Source organism: Geotrypetes seraphini, chromosome 5, assembly GCF_902459505.1.
Source record: "Geotrypetes seraphini chromosome 5, aGeoSer1.1, whole genome shotgun sequence".
In the NCBI taxonomy this organism is placed as follows: domain Eukaryota; kingdom Metazoa; phylum Chordata; class Amphibia; order Gymnophiona; family Dermophiidae; genus Geotrypetes; species Geotrypetes seraphini.
The window spans coordinates 229,115,732-229,134,710 of record NC_047088.1 but is presented as its reverse complement, the minus strand read 5'-3'; the positions used below and the strand labels follow the sequence as shown (position 1 = coordinate 229,134,710).

General features: G+C 56.8%; 1 protein-coding gene across 1 annotated transcript in view; it reads left to right on the top strand.

Annotated features, from left to right (window-relative positions):
- The window catches only part of ARHGAP15 (Rho GTPase activating protein 15), an 850,722-nt gene that overhangs the window by 449,631 nt on the left and 382,112 nt on the right, over positions 1–18,979 (top strand). The gene's annotated exons all lie outside the window — the stretch shown is intronic.

The window sequence follows — 18,979 nt, the reverse complement described above, 5'->3', positions numbered from 1 at the left end:
CCCCCCTGCGCTCGTAGCGTTGTAAGTGGACGGCGCTTGGTGTGTGCAGTGGGGCTCATGCTTGCTGCCCCTCTCCCGGCCACCTTAGCAAAGGATCCTGGAGCACTGGGGGCAGGAGTGGGGGTGCTCGTTGTGTGCTGCCTGTTTCTTCACAGGGTTGACGGGCTGCTGTTTTTGACTGCCTCATGGGCGGCTGCTAGGCCTTGTGGTGAGGCGGTGGGGCGGATATGGCCCCCTTTTTCCTCTGTACCAATATGTTATACTAAAATATAAATATAATAAAATTAAATTAAATAAAATAAAAATAACATAAAATGAAATAAAACCGAAACCAAACCTCATTGAATCAGGTTCCTCAGTCTGTGCCTGACTGGGGGGGAGCTTGGGGCGCGGTGGATACAGATTCTGCCTCGGCCCCTGCAGTGGGGGGGTTTCCTGCCCTGTGGCTCCTCTCAGTTGCTCTTGCGCGTGGGTGCTGCTCTTACGCGCTGGCTTCGTGTCCGTGCGGAGGGAGGCTGGGTCCTTCCGTTGGAGGGCGGGTGCCTTGGTGGCAGGTGGGGGAGTTCGCTCTGGTGGCTCCTTGCTCTAGGGCCTTGTTCCCTCTTCTTTATGGTCTTGCGGTCTCCTGGTGAGTCGGCTCCTTCTCCTCCTTTTCCTTCTTCCTGGGGCAGGGGTCCGGATGGGGGGGGGGCTTGGCCTGGAGGTGGGGATGTCAGTAGGGGCTGAGGCCACTGACGGGTGTTCTATCGGGTGTGGATGCTTTGGGGGTTTGCTGCTGCTCTTTTGGTTTTTGTTTCAGGTCTGGTGATGGCAGTCTCCGGGGATCGTCTCTTCTTCACTGGTGGTCCATGGACGGAATTTCGGATACGTTGGAGCCAGCGTGTGACGGGGTCCAAAGACTTGGTGGTAGCTTCGGATGGCGCCACTGCTACGGTGGCATGCCCTTTTGCCAGCTGTCTGCAGGACATGGAGTTGTTCTGTGGCAGCGAAATGTGGCTTGGTGGTGGCCTGGCTTCCCCTTGGGGGATTGGGCTGATCTGGTGCTGTGGACCCTCCGGGAGAACAGGACCGGGCGGTTCTGGGGTCTCTCTGGGGGGCAGTGCTAGGACGGTTCTGTGGACCCCCCGGGGGGGCAGGACCGAGGTGGTTCTGTGGACTCCCCGGGGGGGCAGGACCGGGGTGGTTCTGTGGACTCTCCGGGGGGGGAAAATCCAGGGTGGTTCTGTGGACTCCCCGGGGTGGCAGGACCAGGGGGTTCTGTGGACTCCCCGGGGGGGCAGGACTGGGGTGATTCTGTGGACTCCCCGGGGGTGGCAGGACTAGGGTGGTTCTGTGGCCTCCATGGGAGGGCAAGATCGGGGTGGTTCTGCGGCTCCTCGGGGGGAACACCCAGGGTGGTTCTGTGGACTCCCCAGGGAGGCAGGACCAGGGTGATTCTGTGGACTCCCCGGGGGGGGGCAGGACGGGGGTGATTCAGTGGACTCCACGGGGGTTGCTGGACTGAGGTGGTTCCGTGGCCTCCCTGGGGGTGACAGGTCCAGGGTGGGGTTCGGTGGCCTCCCTGAGGTGGGAGGACCGGGGTGGTTCTGTGGACTCCCCGGGGGGGGCAGAACGAAGGTAGTTCTGGGCCTCCCCTGGGGGCGGGGCCGGGGTGGTTCTGTTAACTCTTGGAGGGGAGGATCCGGGCAACGGTTCTGGGGACTCCCGGGATGGGCTAATGCTGGCTTGGTTTGGATGGTTTCCTTGGGGCTAGCTGGGGTAGGTTCATTGGTATCCAAGGAGGGGGCGAGCCTGAGGAGGTTCTGGTAATCTCCTTAGAGCACGATTGAGACTGGGTATGGTTTAGAGACCTCCTAGGGAGGACTAGGTCAGTCTGGGGGTTTTCCAGTGCGGGCTGGGTGGTGCTGGTTGCACGCTGCTGGTGGTGCATGGCGTCGGCCTGAGTTCCATGGGTTTGCAGTGCCCTCCCCTAGGGCGAGGGGTGGTGATGGATGGTTGGTGCTTGTCCCAGATGGAGCGGGTGCTCCTGGTTGAGGGGGGTGCTGCAGTGCGGGGCGCTGAGGGGCCCTGGTTCCAATGCTGAAGGACTTTATTCCCCTGCCCTGCAACGTGGGGCTGTTTCGGGGTGCCTCGGTGGCGGGTTGTGGTTGGACTAGGTGTTTGGTGGTTTCTTAGGGGCAGGGGACTAGGTGCTGCGTGGGCTCGTTGCTGGTTGGAGGGTGTTGCGGAGTTGCTATCATGGTTCCTCTGGTGATTGGCTCCTGCTTGGTTGTTTTCATATTTCGGTCGTGCGCTGACTTGCGGTTGGTCTGGTGGTGGCAGGATTGGGTGGTCCTGGTTCTTTGGGGCGCGGGCTGTATGGGGGCCGGTGTGATATAGGGTGCGGTCCAGGTGCCTCGGTCTGCGACCCTTTCTCACCCCTTCCTCCCTTGGCTGGCTTGCCGCTGTTCGTGGCGCTTGTCTTGGGTCGTTTTGGGTGGGCAGGGCTAGGGTGGTCCTGCAGTATCTCGCATTAGCTCTGGGAATATCTGTTCGTTATCTGGTGGTGGGTCCCGTCCTGAGTTTATGGCCATCCCCTTTTGGACCTGGGGGTTTTAATCGGTGGCCCCGTTGGGTTGGAGTAGAGTTGTGCGGTGCATGCTCGGGCGGGGCTGTGTCGGGGGGAGGCCCATTTTGGATTTGGTTAGTCTCAGTCGGTTCCTTCGGGGACTTCTTGGTCAAGACTAGTTTGCTGGATTTGGAGCCGGTTGCGGGCGTGTTATTCCTTGTCGCCCCTCTGGTGTATAGGTGCGAGTCGGGCTTGGGGTCTTAGTCCTGGTTCTTCGGGTTCTCCTGGCGCCTTGTTGGCGTGGTTGCAATCGGTCGGATCGGCTCTCTTTACGCTTGGTGCCGGTGGGGGTGTATCTGGGTGTGGGTCGGCTGCTTCCTGTGGGGGGATTGCCCTGCGGCTGTGTTATGTGGTGCCTTCCCTCCAGTTTTTCCAAGCTGCTATGCTGGCGGTTGGTGCCTTGGGTTACAGTCTGGAGATTCAGGGGCAGGGGGCTGTTCTGGTGATGTCCAGGGCTGTCGTCTTGATTTGTCTCGCTTGGGCTTGGTGGACTGTTCAGGGGGTTCCTCCATGGGGGAGGGGTGGGGCGAGCAGGGTCCTTGTCGTCCTGTTAATGGGGTGGTTTCGGCAGGGTTTGGGTCTCGTCCTTGGGGGTCCGATTCTGGGTTTCGTCCCGCCCTCTGGGTGGGTCCTGGGGGCTTTGGGGTTGAGCTTGGAGGTCAATTGGCCTGGGTTGTGTCTTGCTGGGCTTCTGCTTCGTTGAGCCTCATGATGGGCTAGCAGTTGTGATTTGCTGTTGGACGACTTCGCCTCCTGTTGCGAGCGAGTGTTGGTCTTCTAGCCGCAGCCCTGTTTTCCTTTTATTGGGGGGGGGCCTGTAACGCGTTACAGGCCTGTGGCGGTATCCCGAGCTACTGGCTAATGGGCTCATCAAGGGATGAGCGGTGGGCCGGCTGGGAGCTGTGCCTGGTGGGTCGGATGACCCTGGATAATGGGGCATGTGTGGGACATGCCACCCCTCGGACCCTTGCTTAGACGGCGGGGTCGGGGGCCAATTACATCTAATGGTAGCTCGGGATCAAGGTCACAATGGTGATACCATTGTTATGGGTTATTGTTAATGTGTTATTTATGGCTGTTAATTTATATATTGATTTATGTAAATGTTATCTGAATATGTTAATATTCAATAAACAGGGCTGCGGCCAGGTATTACCAACAAAGTGTATTGTCTCATTGAGATAGGTGAAAGGTATGTTGGGAAGGGGGTAATGTGTTATATAGAGGCGGGTCACTCCAGGTCCCGCTGTTATAAAAAGCCCAAGAGCTAGTCTCGATGGGCGAACTTAACGCGGGGCTGGGTGGCCCGCCGGATCACCCATCGGACTAGTTAGGCCGAAGGAGGGGTAGGGGTAGCGGGCCCAAAGGGGGTCGGTCGCTAAGAAGGGATCGCATTGGCTGTCGCGGCCGAAAGGAATTGTGGGGGAGGGAAGGGTTAAAAGGCAGGGCTCGCGGAGGACCCGAACAGTTTGGGTCCTCCGAAGCAGCTTTCCGTTCGCGAGCGCAGCCGACAGTTTCCCTGCAAGAGCGTCGGTCATCTGAAGCAGCTTGCCGGCCGGGAGGGCGCTCGCGGTCGCGGATTACTTTACCCGACCGAGTCCTGGTGCTGCGAAGAAGCTCGCCGGCCAGACGCGCGTTCGCGGTCACGGCCTACATTTTCTCCACGTGGCTGACCGGAGCGTGAGAGCATGGCGCACTCGTCGCAGGCGGACCCAGCTGAAATTTCGCTGCTAGCGGGCGACTCCCTCGAAGAAGAGGATCACTTCCCGGTGAGTGTGGCTGCAAGGGGGGGCATGCAGTTACCTCCGAGGCGCTCCCGCGCATCGGCACGGGCAGCCATAGCGCTGGAGGTAGTGGGGGTGAGGCCAGAGGCAGGTAGAGGAGCGGGGTCCTTGCGCTGAGGCAGGAGCCGGAATCCGGCGGGAAGGGGGAGGAGTATCGCGGCGAGAGAGGGGGCGCAGTGTAAGGGTTGCACGTCGCGGTGCGGGGTCTACCCGCAGGGGCAGGAGCCGGAACCCTGCCGCGGGAAGGGGGAGGAGCGTCGTGGGGGCGCAGAACTCGGGTGCCTTGCTGGCCGGGAGGGTCACGGTCGTCGGGGACCCGGGGGCGGTGGCCCCGGGAGCTTGCCCATCATGAGCCCGCTCCCAGGGGGGGTGGAGGGCCGGGGAGAGAGCCGGCGGCGGCGCCCGAGTTCCCCATGAGATCGGGCTGGGGGGGAATGCGCCCGAGTCTGCCGCTGTTCCTGGCACCCCCTCGACATCAGGAATGGGGGGGAGGTGGGCCAACGGGCCCAGCGGGCTGGTGGGCTCCCTGGTCTACAGGTCCCTGGCGCGCGCCCTGGAGTGGAACCCCCTGGGTGTCAGTCCCTCCACCGTTTCCTCCTTATCCTTGGGGACCGGGGGCGCTTGGGGGTAGCGGGGGACCTCATGTTGGGGCTGGTTCTATAGGGCTTACTACCCTTCTGCTGTGCCGGTTGCTGGCCCCTGTTCGGATTTCTTCCCACAGGACATCGCTGCGGGACCTATCGAGATGGCTGGGACTTCTGATACGGGAAAGTCTAGCGGAGGAACGGCTGCAACTCCACAGATCGGTGGCGGAGAGCATGCTCGAGACCAGCAGCATCCAGCTACAGTGGCTGCTGCGGAAGGCGCCACTTCGGGAGCGGCTGGAGGCGGACACAGACCTGGAGACGACCGGATCACGGGTAACATGGCCCTAGGGGCTGGGGTTAGTGTTCGGGGAAACCGGGGGAAGTAAAAGGGTAAGGGTAAAAAGAGACGGGGGGGGCAGAGATTCTTCTTTGTCTTCCTCTTCCTCCTCTGCAACCTCTTCTTCCTCTTCTTCGTCTTCCTCCTCTGGGTCACGTCGGCGGGGAGAGGGAGAGGATCAGGCGCGAGAGGGCACAGATCGGGGCCCCCCTGCGCTCGTAGCGTTGTAAGTGGACGGCGCTTGGTGTGTGCAGTGGGGCTCATGCTTGCTGCCCCTCTCCCGGCCACCTTAGCAAAGGATCCTGGAGCACTGGGGGCAGGAGTGGGGGTGCTCGTTGTGTGCTGCCTGTTTCTTCACAGGGTTGACGGGCTGCTGTTTTTGACTGCCTCATGGGCGGCTGCTAGGCCTTGTGGTGAGGCGGTGGGGCGGATATGGCCCCCTTTTTCCTCTGTACCAATATGTTATACTAAAATATAAATATAATAAAATTAAATTAAATAAAATAAAAATAACATAAAATGAAATAAAACCGAAACCAAACCTCATTGAATCAGGTTCCTCAGTCTGTGCCTGACTGGGGGGGAGCTTGGGGCGCGGTGGATACAGATTCTGCCTCGGCCCCTGCAGTGGGGGGGTTTCCTGCCCTGTGGCTCCTCTCAGTTGCTCTTGCGCGTGGGTGCTGCTCTTACGCGCTGGCTTCGTGTCCGTGCGGAGGGAGGCTGGGTCCTTCCGTTGGAGGGCGGGTGCCTTGGTGGCAGGTGGGGGAGTTCGCTCTGGTGGCTCCTTGCTCTAGGGCCTTGTTCCCTCTTCTTTATGGTCTTGCGGTCTCCTGGTGAGTCGGCTCCTTCTCCTCCTTTTCCTTCTTCCTGGGGCAGGGGTCCGGATGGGGGGGGGGCTTGGCCTGGAGGTGGGGATGTCAGTAGGGGCTGAGGCCACTGACGGGTGTTCTATCGGGTGTGGATGCTTTGGGGGTTTGCTGCTGCTCTTTTGGTTTTTGTTTCAGGTCTGGTGATGGCAGTCTCCGGGGATCGTCTCTTCTTCACTGGTGGTCCATGGACGGAATTTCGGATACGTTGGAGCCAGCGTGTGACGGGGTCCAAAGACTTGGTGGTAGCTTCGGATGGCGCCACTGCTACGGTGGCATGCCCTTTTGCCAGCTGTCTGCAGGACATGGAGTTGTTCTGTGGCAGCGAAATGTGGCTTGGTGGTGGCCTGGCTTCCCCTTGGGGGATTGGGCTGATCTGGTGCTGTGGACCCTCCGGGAGAACAGGACCGGGCGGTTCTGGGGTCTCTCTGGGGGGCAGTGCTAGGACGGTTCTGTGGACCCCCCGGGGGGGCAGGACCGAGGTGGTTCTGTGGACTCCCCGGGGGGGCAGGACCGGGGTGGTTCTGTGGACTCTCCGGGGGGGGAAAATCCAGGGTGGTTCTGTGGACTCCCCGGGGTGGCAGGACCAGGGGGTTCTGTGGACTCCCCGGGGGGGCAGGACTGGGGTGATTCTGTGGACTCCCCGGGGGTGGCAGGACTAGGGTGGTTCTGTGGCCTCCATGGGAGGGCAAGATCGGGGTGGTTCTGCGGCTCCTCGGGGGGAACACCCAGGGTGGTTCTGTGGACTCCCCAGGGAGACAGGACCAGGGTGATTCTGTGGACTCCCCGGGGGGGGGCAGGACGGGGGTGATTCAGTGGACTCCACGGGGGTTGCTGGACTGAGGTGGTTCCGTGGCCTCCCTGGGGGTGACAGGTCCAGGGTGGGGTTCGGTGGCCTCCCTGAGGTGGGAGGACCGGGGTGGTTCTGTGGACTCCCCGGGGGGGGCAGAACGAAGGTAGTTCTGGGCCTCCCCTGGGGGCGGGGCCGGGGTGGTTCTGTTAACTCTTGGAGGGGAGGATCCGGGCAACGGTTCTGGGGACTCCCGGGATGGGCTAATGCTGGCTTGGTTTGGATGGTTTCCTTGGGGCTAGCTGGGGTAGGTTCATTGGTATCCAAGGAGGGGGCGAGCCTGAGGAGGTTCTGGTAATCTCCTTAGAGCACGATTGAGACTGGGTATGGTTTAGAGACCTCCTAGGGAGGACTAGGTCAGTCTGGGGGTTTTCCAGTGCGGGCTGGGTGGTGCTGGTTGCACGCTGCTGGTGGTGCATGGCGTCGGCCTGAGTTCCATGGGTTTGCAGTGCCCTCCCCTAGGGCGAGGGGTGGTGATGGATGGTTGGTGCTTGTCCCAGATGGAGCGGGTGCTCCTGGTTGAGGGGGGTGCTGCAGTGCGGGGCGCTGAGGGGCCCTGGTTCCAATGCTGAAGGACTTTATTCCCCTGCCCTGCAACGTGGGGCTGTTTCGGGGTGCCTCGGTGGCGGGTTGTGGTTGGACTAGGTGTTTGGTGGTTTCTTAGGGGCAGGGGACTAGGTGCTGCGTGGGCTCGTTGCTGGTTGGAGGGTGTTGCGGAGTTGCTATCATGGTTCCTCTGGTGATTGGCTCCTGCTTGGTTGTTTTCATATTTCGGTCGTGCGCTGACTTGCGGTTGGTCTGGTGGTGGCAGGATTGGGTGGTCCTGGTTCTTTGGGGCGCGGGCTGTATGGGGGCCGGTGTGATATAGGGTGCGGTCCAGGTGCCTCGGTCTGCGACCCTTTCTCACCCCTTCCTCCCTTGGCTGGCTTGCCGCTGTTCGTGGCGCTTGTCTTGGGTCGTTTTGGGTGGGCAGGGCTAGGGTGGTCCTGCAGTATCTCGCATTAGCTCTGGGAATATCTGTTCGTTATCTGGTGGTGGGTCCCGTCCTGAGTTTATGGCCATCCCCTTTTGGACCTGGGGGTTTTAATCGGTGGCCCCGTTGGGTTGGAGTAGAGTTGTGCGGTGCATGCTCGGGCGGGGCTGTGTCGGGGGGAGGCCCATTTTGGATTTGGTTAGTCTCAGTCGGTTCCTTCGGGGACTTCTTGGTCAAGACTAGTTTGCTGGATTTGGAGCCGGTTGCGGGCGTGTTATTCCTTGTCGCCCCTCTGGTGTATAGGTGCGAGTCGGGCTTGGGGTCTTAGTCCTGGTTCTTCGGGTTCTCCTGGCGCCTTGTTGGCGTGGTTGCAATCGGTCGGATCGGCTCTCTTTACGCTTGGTGCCGGTGGGGGTGTATCTGGGTGTGGGTCGGCTGCTTCCTGTGGGGGGATTGCCCTGCGGCTGTGTTATGTGGTGCCTTCCCTCCAGTTTTTCCAAGCTGCTATGCTGGCGGTTGGTGCCTTGGGTTACAGTCTGGAGATTCAGGGGCAGGGGGCTGTTCTGGTGATGTCCAGGGCTGTCGTCTTGATTTGTCTCGCTTGGGCTTGGTGGACTGTTCAGGGGGTTCCTCCATGGGGGAGGGGTGGGGCGAGCAGGGTCCTTGTCGTCCTGTTAATGGGGTGGTTTCGGCAGGGTTTGGGTCTCGTCCTTGGGGGTCCGATTCTGGGTTTCGTCCCGCCCTCTGGGTGGGTCCTGGGGGCTTTGGGGTTGAGCTTGGAGGTCAATTGGCCTGGGTTGTGTCTTGCTGGGCTTCTGCTTCGTTGAGCCTCATGATGGGCTAGCAGTTGTGATTTGCTGTTGGACGACTTCGCCTCCTGTTGCGAGCGAGTGTTGGTCTTCTAGCCGCAGCCCTGTTTTCCTTTTATTGGGGGGGGGCCTGTAACGCGTTACAGGCCTGTGGCGGTATCCCGAGCTACTGGCTAATGGGCTCATCAAGGGATGAGCGGTGGGCCGGCTGGGAGCTGTGCCTGGTGGGTCGGATGACCCTGGATAATGGGGCATGTGTGGGACATGCCACCCCTCGGACCCTTGCTTAGACGGCGGGGTCGGGGGCCAATTACATCTAATGGTAGCTCGGGATCAAGGTCACAATGGTGATACCATTGTTATGGGTTATTGTTAATGTGTTATTTATGGCTGTTAATTTATATATTGATTTATGTAAATGTTATCTGAATATGTTAATATTCAATAAACAGGGCTGCGGCCAGGTATTACCAACAAAGTGTATTGTCTCATTGAGATAGGTGAAAGGTATGTTGGGAAGGGGGTAATGTGTTATATAGAGGCGGGTCACTCCAGGTCCCGCTGTTATAAAAAGCCCAAGAGCTAGTCTCGATGGGCGAACTTAACGCGGGGCTGGGTGGCCCGCCGGATCACCCATCGGACTAGTTAGGCCGAAGGAGGGGTAGGGGTAGCGGGCCCAAAGGGGGTCGGTCGCTAAGAAGGGATCGCATTGGCTGTCGCGGCCGAAAGGAATTGTGGGGGAGGGAAGGGTTAAAAGGCAGGGCTCGCGGAGGACCCGAACAGTTTGGGTCCTCCGAAGCAGCTTTCCGTTCGCGAGCGCAGCCGACAGTTTCCCTGCAAGAGCGTCGGTCATCTGAAGCAGCTTGCCGGCCGGGAGGGCGCTCGCGGTCGCGGATTACTTTACCCGACCGAGTCCTGGTGCTGCGAAGAAGCTCGCCGGCCAGACGCGCGTTCGCGGTCACGGCCTACATTTTCTCCACGTGGCTGACCGGAGCGTGAGAGCATGGCGCACTCGTCGCAGGCGGACCCAGCTGAAATTTCGCTGCTAGCGGGCGACTCCCTCGAAGAAGAGGATCACTTCCCGGTGAGTGTGGCTGCAAGGGGGGGCATGCAGTTACCTCCGAGGCGCTCCCGCGCATCGGCACGGGCAGCCATAGCGCTGGAGGTAGTGGGGGTGAGGCCAGAGGCAGGTAGAGGAGCGGGGTCCTTGCGCTGAGGCAGGAGCCGGAATCCGGCGGGAAGGGGGAGGAGTATCGCGGCGAGAGAGGGGGCGCAGTGTAAGGGTTGCACGTCGCGGTGCGGGGTCTACCCGCAGGGGCAGGAGCCGGAACCCTGCCGCGGGAAGGGGGAGGAGCGTCGTGGGGGCGCAGAACTCGGGTGCCTTGCTGGCCGGGAGGGTCACGGTCGTCGGGGACCCGGGGGCGGTGGCCCCGGGAGCTTGCCCATCATGAGCCCGCTCCCAGGGGGGGTGGAGGGCCGGGGAGAGAGCCGGCGGCGGCGCCCGAGTTCCCCATGAGATCGGGCTGGGGGGGAATGCGCCCGAGTCTGCCGCTGTTCCTGGCACCCCCTCGACATCAGGAATGGGGGGGAGGTGGGCCAACGGGCCCAGCGGGCTGGTGGGCTCCCTGGTCTACAGGTCCCTGGCGCGCGCCCTGGAGTGGAACCCCCTGGGTGTCAGTCCCTCCACCGTTTCCTCCTTATCCTTGGGGACCGGGGGCGCTTGGGGGTAGCGGGGGACCTCATGTTGGGGCTGGTTCTATAGGGCTTACTACCCTTCTGCTGTGCCGGTTGCTGGCCCCTGTTCGGATTTCTTCCCACAGGACATCGCTGCGGGACCTATCGAGATGGCTGGGACTTCTGATACGGGAAAGTCTAGCGGAGGAACGGCTGCAACTCCACAGATCGGTGGCGGAGAGCATGCTCGAGACCAGCAGCATCCAGCTACAGTGGCTGCTGCGGAAGGCGCCACTTCGGGAGCGGCTGGAGGCGGACACAGACCTGGAGACGACCGGATCACGGGTAACATGGCCCTAGGGGCTGGGGTTAGTGTTCGGGGAAACCGGGGGAAGTAAAAAGGGTAAGGGTAAAAAGAGACGGGGGGGGCAGAGATTCTTCTTTGTCTTCCTCTTCCTCCTTCTGCAACCTCTTCTTCCTCTTCTTCGTCTTCCTCCTCTGGGTCACGTCGGCGGGGAGAGGGAGAGGATCAGGCGCGAGAGGGCACAGATCGGGGCCCCCCTGCGCTCGTAGCGTTGTAAGTGGACGGCGCTTGGTGTGTGCAGTGGGGCTCATGCTTGCTGCCCCTCTCCCGGCCACCTTAGCAAAGGATCCTGGAGCACTGGGGGCAGGAGTGGGGGTGCTCGTTGTGTGCTGCCTGTTTCTTCACAGGGTTGACGGGCTGCTGTTTTTGACTGCCTCATGGGCGGCTGCTAGGCCTTGTGGTGAGGCGGTGGGGCGGATATGGCCCCCTTTTTCCTCTGTACCAATATGTTATACTAAAATATAAATATAATAAAATTAAATTAAATTAAATAAAAATAACATAAAATGAAATAAAACCGAAACCAAACCTCATTGAATCAGGTTCCTCAGTCTGTGCCTGACTGGGGGGGAGCTTGGGGCGCGGTGGATACAGATTCTGCCTCGGCCCCTGCAGTGGGGGGGTTTCCTGCCCTGTGGCTCCTCTCAGTTGCTCTTGCGCGTGGGTGCTGCTCTTACGCGCTGGCTTCGTGTCCGTGCGGAGGGAGGCTGGGTCCTTCCGTTGGAGGGCGGGTGCCTTGGTGGCAGGTGGGGGAGTTCGCTCTGGTGGCTCCTTGCTCTAGGGCCTTGTTCCCTCTTCTTTATGGTCTTGCGGTCTCCTGGTGAGTCGGCTCCTTCTCCTCCTTTTCCTTCTTCCTGGGGCAGGGGTCCGGATGGGGGGGGGCTTGGCCTGGAGGTGGGGATGTCAGTAGGGGCTGAGGCCACTGACGGGTGTTCTATCGGGTGTGGATGCTTTGGGGGTTTGCTGCTGCTCTTTTGGTTTTTGTTTCAGGTCTGGTGATGGCAGTCTCCGGGGATCGTCTCTTCTTCACTGGTGGTCCATGGACGGAATTTCGGATACGTTGGAGCCAGCGTGTGACGGGGTCCAAAGACTTGGTGGTAGCTTCGGATGGCGCCACTGCTACGGTGGCATGCCCTTTTGCCAGCTGTCTGCAGGACATGGAGTTGTTCTGTGGCAGCGAAATGTGGCTTGGTGGTGGCCTGGCTTCCCCTTGGGGGATTGGGCTGATCTGGTGCTGTGGACCCTCCGGGAGAACAGGACCGGGCGGTTCTGGGGTCTCTCTGGGGGGCAGTGCTAGGACGGTTCTGTGGACCCCCCGGGGGGGCAGGACCGAGGTGGTTCTGTGGACTCCCCGGGGGGGCAGGACCGGGGTGGTTCTGTGGACTCTCCGGGGGGGGAAAATCCAGGGTGGTTCTGTGGACTCCCCGGGGTGGCAGGACCAGGGGGTTCTGTGGACTCCCCGGGGGGGCAGGACTGGGGTGATTCTGTGGACTCCCCGGGGGTGGCAGGACTAGGGTGGTTCTGTGGCCTCCATGGGAGGGCAAGATCGGGGTGGTTCTGCGGCTCCTCGGGGGGAACACCCAGGGTGGTTCTGTGGACTCCCCGGGGAGACAGGACCAGGGTGATTCTGTGGACTCCCCGGGGGGGGGCAGGACGGGGGTGATTCAGTGGACTCCACGGGGGTTGCTGGACTGAGGTGGTTCCGTGGCCTCCCTGGGGGTGACAGGTCCAGGGTGGGGTTCGGTGGCCTCCCTGAGGTGGGAGGACCGGGGTGGTTCTGTGGACTCCCCGGGGGGGGCAGAACGAAGGTAGTTCTGGGCCTCCCCTGGGGGCGGGGCCGGGGTGGTTCTGTTAACTCTTGGAGGGGAGGATCCGGGCAACGGTTCTGGGGACTCCCGGGATGGGCTAATGCTGGCTTGGTTTGGATGGTTTCCTTGGGGCTAGCTGGGGTAGGTTCATTGGTATCCAAGGAGGGGGCGAGCCTGAGGAGGTTCTGGTAATCTCCTTAGAGCACGATTGAGACTGGGTATGGTTTAGAGACCTCCTAGGGAGGACTAGGTCAGTCTGGGGGTTTTCCAGTGCGGGCTGGGTGGTGCTGGTTGCACGCTGCTGGTGGTGCATGGCGTCGGCCTGAGTTCCATGGGTTTGCAGTGCCCTCCCCTAGGGCGAGGGGTGGTGATGGATGGTTGGTGCTTGTCCCAGATGGAGCGGGTGCTCCTGGTTGAGGGGGGTGCTGCAGTGCGGGGTGCTGAGGGGCCCTGGTTCCAATGCTGAAGGACTTTATTCCCCTGCCCTGCAACGTGGGGCTGTTTCGGGGTGCCTCGGTGGCGGGTTGTGGTTGGACTAGGTGTTTGGTGGTTTCTTAGGGGCAGGGGACTAGGTGCTGCGTGGGCTCGTTGCTGGTTGGAGGGTGTTGCGGAGTTGCTATCATGGTTCCTCTGGTGATTGGCTCCTGCTTGGTTGTTTTCATATTTCGGTCGTGCGCTGACTTGCGGTTGGTCTGGTGGTGGCAGGATTGGGTGGTCCTGGTTCTTTGGGGTGCGGGCTGTATGGGGGCCGGTGTGATATAGGGTGCGGTCCAGGTGCCTCGGTCTGCGACCCTTTCTCACCCATTCCTCCCTTGGCTGGCTTGCCGCTGTTCGTGGCGCTTGTCTTGGGTCGTTTTGGGTGGGCAGGGCTAGGGTGGTCCTGCAGTATCTCGCATTAGCTCTGGGAATATCTGTTCGTTATCTGGTGGTGGGTCCCGTCCTGAGTTTATGGCCATCCCCTTTTGGACCTGGGGGTTTTAATCGGTGGCCCCGTTGGGTTGGAGTAGAGTTGTGCGGTGCATGCTTGGGCGGGGCTGTGTCGGGGGGAGGCCCATTTTGGATTTGGTTAGTCTCAGTCGGTTCCTTCGGGGACTTCTTGGTCAAGACTAGTTTGCTGGATTTGGAGCCGGTTGCGGGCGTGTTATTCCTTGTCGCCCCTCTGGTGTATAGGTGCGAGTCGGGCTTGGGGTCTTAGTCCTGGTTCTTCGGGTTCTCCTGGCGCCTTGTTGGCGTGGTTGCAATCGGTCGGATCGGCTCTCTTTACGCTTGGTGCCGGTGGGGGTGTATCTGGGTGTGGGTCGGCTGCTTCCTGTGGGGGGATTGCCCTGCGGCTGTGTTATGTGGTGCCTTCCCTCCAGTTTTTCCAAGCTGCTATGCTGGCGGTTGGTGCCTTGGGTTACAGTCTGGAGATTCAGGGGCAGGGGGCTGTTCTGGTGATGTCCAGGGCTGTCGTCTTGATTTGTCTCGCTTGGGCTTGGTGGACTGTTCAGGGGGTTCCTCCATGGGGGAGGGGTGGGGCGAGCAGGGTCCTTGTCGTCCTGTTAATGGGGTGGTTTCGGCAGGGTTTGGGTCTCGTCCTTGGGGGTCCGATTCTGGGTTTCGTCCCGCCCTCTGGGTGGGTCCTGGGGGCTTTGGGGTTGAGCTTGGAGGTCAATTGGCCTGGGTTGTGTCTTGCTGGGCTTCTGCTTCGTTGAGCTTCATGATGGGCTAGCAGTTGTGATTTGCTGTTGGACGACTTCGCCTCCTGTTGCGAGCGAGTGTTGGTCTTCTAGCCGCAGCCCTGTTTTCCTTTTATTGGGGGGGGGCCTGTAACGCGTTACAGGCCTGTGGCGGTATCCCGAGCTACTGGCTAATGGGCTCATCAAGGGATGAGCGGTGGGCCGGCTGGGAGCTGTGCCTGGTGGGTCGGATGACCCTGGATAATGGGGCATGTGTGGGACATGCCACCCCTCGGACCCTTGCTTAGACGGCGGGGTCGGGGGCCAATTACATCTAATGGTAGCTCGGGATCAAGGTCACAATGGTGATACCATTGTTATGGGTTATTGTTAATGTGTTATTTATGGCTGTTAATTTATATATTGATTTATGTAAATGTTATCTGAATATGTTAATATTCAATAAACAGGGCTGCGGCCAGGTATTACCAACAAAGTGTATTGTCTCATTGAGATAGGTGAAAGGTATGTTGGGAAGGGGGTAATGTGTTATATAGAGGCGGGTCACTCCAGGTCCCGCTGTTATAAAAAGCCCAAGAGCTAGTCTCGATGGGCGAACTTAACGCGGGGCTGGGTGGCCCGCCGGATCACCCATCGGACTAGTTAGGCCGAAGGAGGGGTAGGGGTAGCGGGCCCAAAGGGGGTCGGTCGCTAAGAAGGGATCGCATTGGCTGTCGCGGCCGAAAGGAATTGTGGGGGAGGGAAGGGTTAAAAGGCAGGGCTCGCGGAGGACCCGAACAGTTTGGGTCCTCCGAAGCAGCTTTCCCGCCCGCCCGCCCTCTAGTTTTGGGGTGTGTAAGGTAGTCAGGGTGGCGGTATCCCGAGCTACTGGCTAATGGGCTCATCAAGGGATGAGCGGTGGGCCGGCTGGGAGCTGTGCCTGGTGGGTCGGATGACCCTGGATAATGGGGCATGTGTGGGACATGCCACCCCTCGGACCCTTGCTTAGACGGCGGGGTCGGGGGCCAATTACATCTAATGGTAGCTCGGGATCAAGGTCACAATGGTGATACCATTGTTATGGGTTATTGTTAATGTGTTATTTATGGCTGTTAATTTATATATTGATTTATGTAAATGTTATCTGAATATGTTAATATTCAATAAACAGGGCTGCGGCCAGGTATTACCAACAAAGTGTATTGTCTCATTGAGATAGGTGAAAGGTATGTTGGGAAGGGGGTAATGTGTTATATAGAGGCGGGTCACTCCAGGTCCCGCTGTTAATTTTAGTCCTTAGCACATCTATCTTTTTAGGCCAATTTCAAAAATCAAAATGTCCAAATGCAAAATATCCCAAACAAGCCCATTTGGATGGATGAGTGGCCAGCATTTTAATGGACTGGCCACACAGACATGCCAACAGAGCAGTGGGGCATCTTAGGGAGCACTGTTGTGAACTTCATATAAAGGGTGCCAGGTATACATTTCACCATAACCCTCTTAGTGTATGGTGTGCCCTCCCAAACTCCCTCAAAACTTATTATACCCACCTGTCTACCACCTCAATAGCCCTTATGGTTGCAGGTGTCACCTCTATGGGTGAGTTTTGGTGGCCTCATAATTTTCACCATAAATGTAGTGGGTAGGGTGGGATATGGGCCTGGATCCACCTCTCTATGGTTCACTACACTACCCACAAGGCTACTCCAGATACCTGCTTGCTGCTTTACTAGGATTTCCCAGCTCTCAGATGCTGGTATGTACTTTTTCTTTCATATCTTTGAGGGGGGGGTGAAGGGGAGTCAGTGAGGACTGGGGGAGTGTGGAGGAGTCATACCTTCTTGAATCCAGTGATCATCTGGTCAGTTTGGGTACCTTTTTGGCCCTTATGTGCTTTTAAAACAGGTCTAACTGCAAACGCCCTGGATGTCTTCAAAAAGGTTTCATTATCCTTGCAAGACATCCAATTCCTAAGATCTCTATAATCCTGCCAAAACACGTTTCTAACATGCTCTCATAAGATTTAGACATACTGGAGGGAAAATGACTTACAAGATGTCTGAAATGTCTGCATTATTTAATATTTTGTAATTTGTCTTTGAGAGGACGTGGCATGGATAGAGCATGGGCAGCAAAGACAAATTACAAAATATTAAATAATGCATGGTTTAGCACACAGAAACAGGAAAATCACCACAAAATACTTAAACATGTTTGTGCAATAGCTTGGTTTCATTTGCTAAGCAAGCATTAAAGATTTGATATCCTTTAGTAAGGTCTCTTAGGCCCATATTCACAAACAAGTTTCAAGTTAAAGGCTCTCTTTTACTAAGGTTCGCTAAGCGTTTTAGTGCACTTTTAGGGTACGCTAAATCAATGCGTGCGCTAACCGCTAACACGTCCATAGGATAACATACACGCGTTAGCATTTAGCACGTGTTTAGCGTGTGCTAATATTTACCGCGCACTAAATAGCATAACACACGTTAGTAAAAGAGGGGGTAAGTTTCAAGTTTATTAAAGTTTTGTTATCCCACCTTATCAAATTTCAAGGCAGCTTACATTCAAAGTACATTAGGTAAGGGTAAAAAACAAAGAAGTCTAAATAACAAATTAGCATCAAAAATTAAAAATAAAAATAATACCACAATAGAACTACAAAAACAAACAAAACCTAAACTTTTAGACAGACTTATAGCAAACAAAACTTTAAGACAGACTGGAACGAAAGGAAGGGGGAGAACTACAATGATTTGAAAGGAAAGGACAAATAAGGAAAGACCAGAAGTTTGGGAGGACACTGCATTTTCCTGAGCAGAAAGACTGATCAGAAAAGAAAGAAAGAAAAAAATTCTAATGTTTGATTAAAAGAAGATGACATCCTTAAAAGGATGGTTGCACTGCAAACGCTTCTTCAAAAAGCATGGCTTTTAAGCTGGATTTAAATTTGTCTAATGAATTAATCTCCCGAATGTACTGTATGATGGTGTTGAATTTTATAGTGTGGGAGTGATGACAGAACAAATACTAATTTTCATGGTGTTAATGAATCTTAAAGATGGAATCACGAGTAAGTTCTGGTAAGATGAACAGAGCGTACGTTGGAAGGAATAGGGTATAAGATGTCTTATGTTAGGCACCGTCAAGCACCTGGATCGCACCAACCAGTGCCTAACATTAGTGGTTTAAATGGGGCGATAATTGGGGTGATAATTAAATCCAAATTAAACCCTCATAACAAAAATATGGTGCCTAGGTCCCTGGTGACTAGTGGCGCATAGTGACACCGAAGTCCAGAAGTTGGCATGTTTAGGGGCAGCGCCAGACTTTGGCGTCATTGTGCGCCACTGGCCACATATCTGACAGGACCCTTGTCACCATAAATGCAGGCCTGTTAAACCCTGGCCTACATTTCCGGTTCCTAGGGTCCCTGCTCACCATGATTCTGGAAGCGGCACTTGTCCGTGATTAACATGCGGCTGGCACCACTTCCAGAATCAGCCCCTTAGTGTTTCTTTAGTAGAACTCCACATATTTTATGAAAAGCTCAATGCTTATTGAGCCTTTAATAAAATATTACCACAGTTTTAAATTGCAGCTATGGATGTCCATTTACATACCTACAAAACCTATAGGAAATTATCCTGCCTATGGTCCTCTATCTTTAATGTTATATAGTGTTAGATAGATCTCTTCATACTGTATATCTATCTCTAAGCCTGTTCCGTACGGTGTCAGGTCAAAGCGCGCTGGGACAAAGGCGCGCCCAGACAATTGAGCGCAGCGCGTGCTGCCGCGCCATTCTAAATTACTGTTTTTAGTGCTCCGACGGGGGGCGTTGGGGGGGGAACCCCCCACTTTACTTAATAGACATCGCGCCGCGTTGTGGGGGCATTGTGAAGGGTGTGGGGGGTAGTAACCCCCCACATTTTACTGAAAACTAAACTTTTTCCCTGTTTTTAGGGAAAAAGTTCAGTTTACTGTAAAATGTGGAGGGTTACAACCCCCCATAACGCCAGCGCAATGTCTATCAAGTAAACTGGGGGGGTTCCCCAACAAAACCCCCCGACGGAGCCCCTAAAAACTGTAATTTAGTGCGGTGCGGCAGCGCACGCTGCTCTCAATTGTCGGCGCACGCTTTTGTCTTTCGCGCCGTTGTCTATGAACCGTTCCGTACTTATTTGAAAATAATAAATCAAAGTAAAAATTGTAACAATGTATACTGTTTGTAAACCAAGGGCTTCTTTTACTAAGGTGCATTGCCACACACGCTAGACGCTAATGCCAGCATTGAGCTGGCGTTAGTTCTTGGCACGTAGCACGGGGTTAACGCACGTGGCAATTCTGCGCACGCTAAAACGCTAGCGTGCCTTAGTAAAAGGAGCCCCAAATGTAGAAAAATGGCATTACAATAGTAGTGAACATTATACAAAAAAGCCAGGGTTCGTGTTTTTTAATAGTTGGCTGATGCCATCTTCTAATTGTTAATCATGTTCAAGAAACATAAAAATATTTCTACATGGGTCTATTACCAAACCAGGTGGTTTGCATGCAGTTAGGGCTTACCCTTATTTTTTTTTTTGCTTAAAATACCGTATATACTTGAATATAAATCCATTTGAATATAAACCGAGGTAACCTTTTTTCCCCCAAAAAGG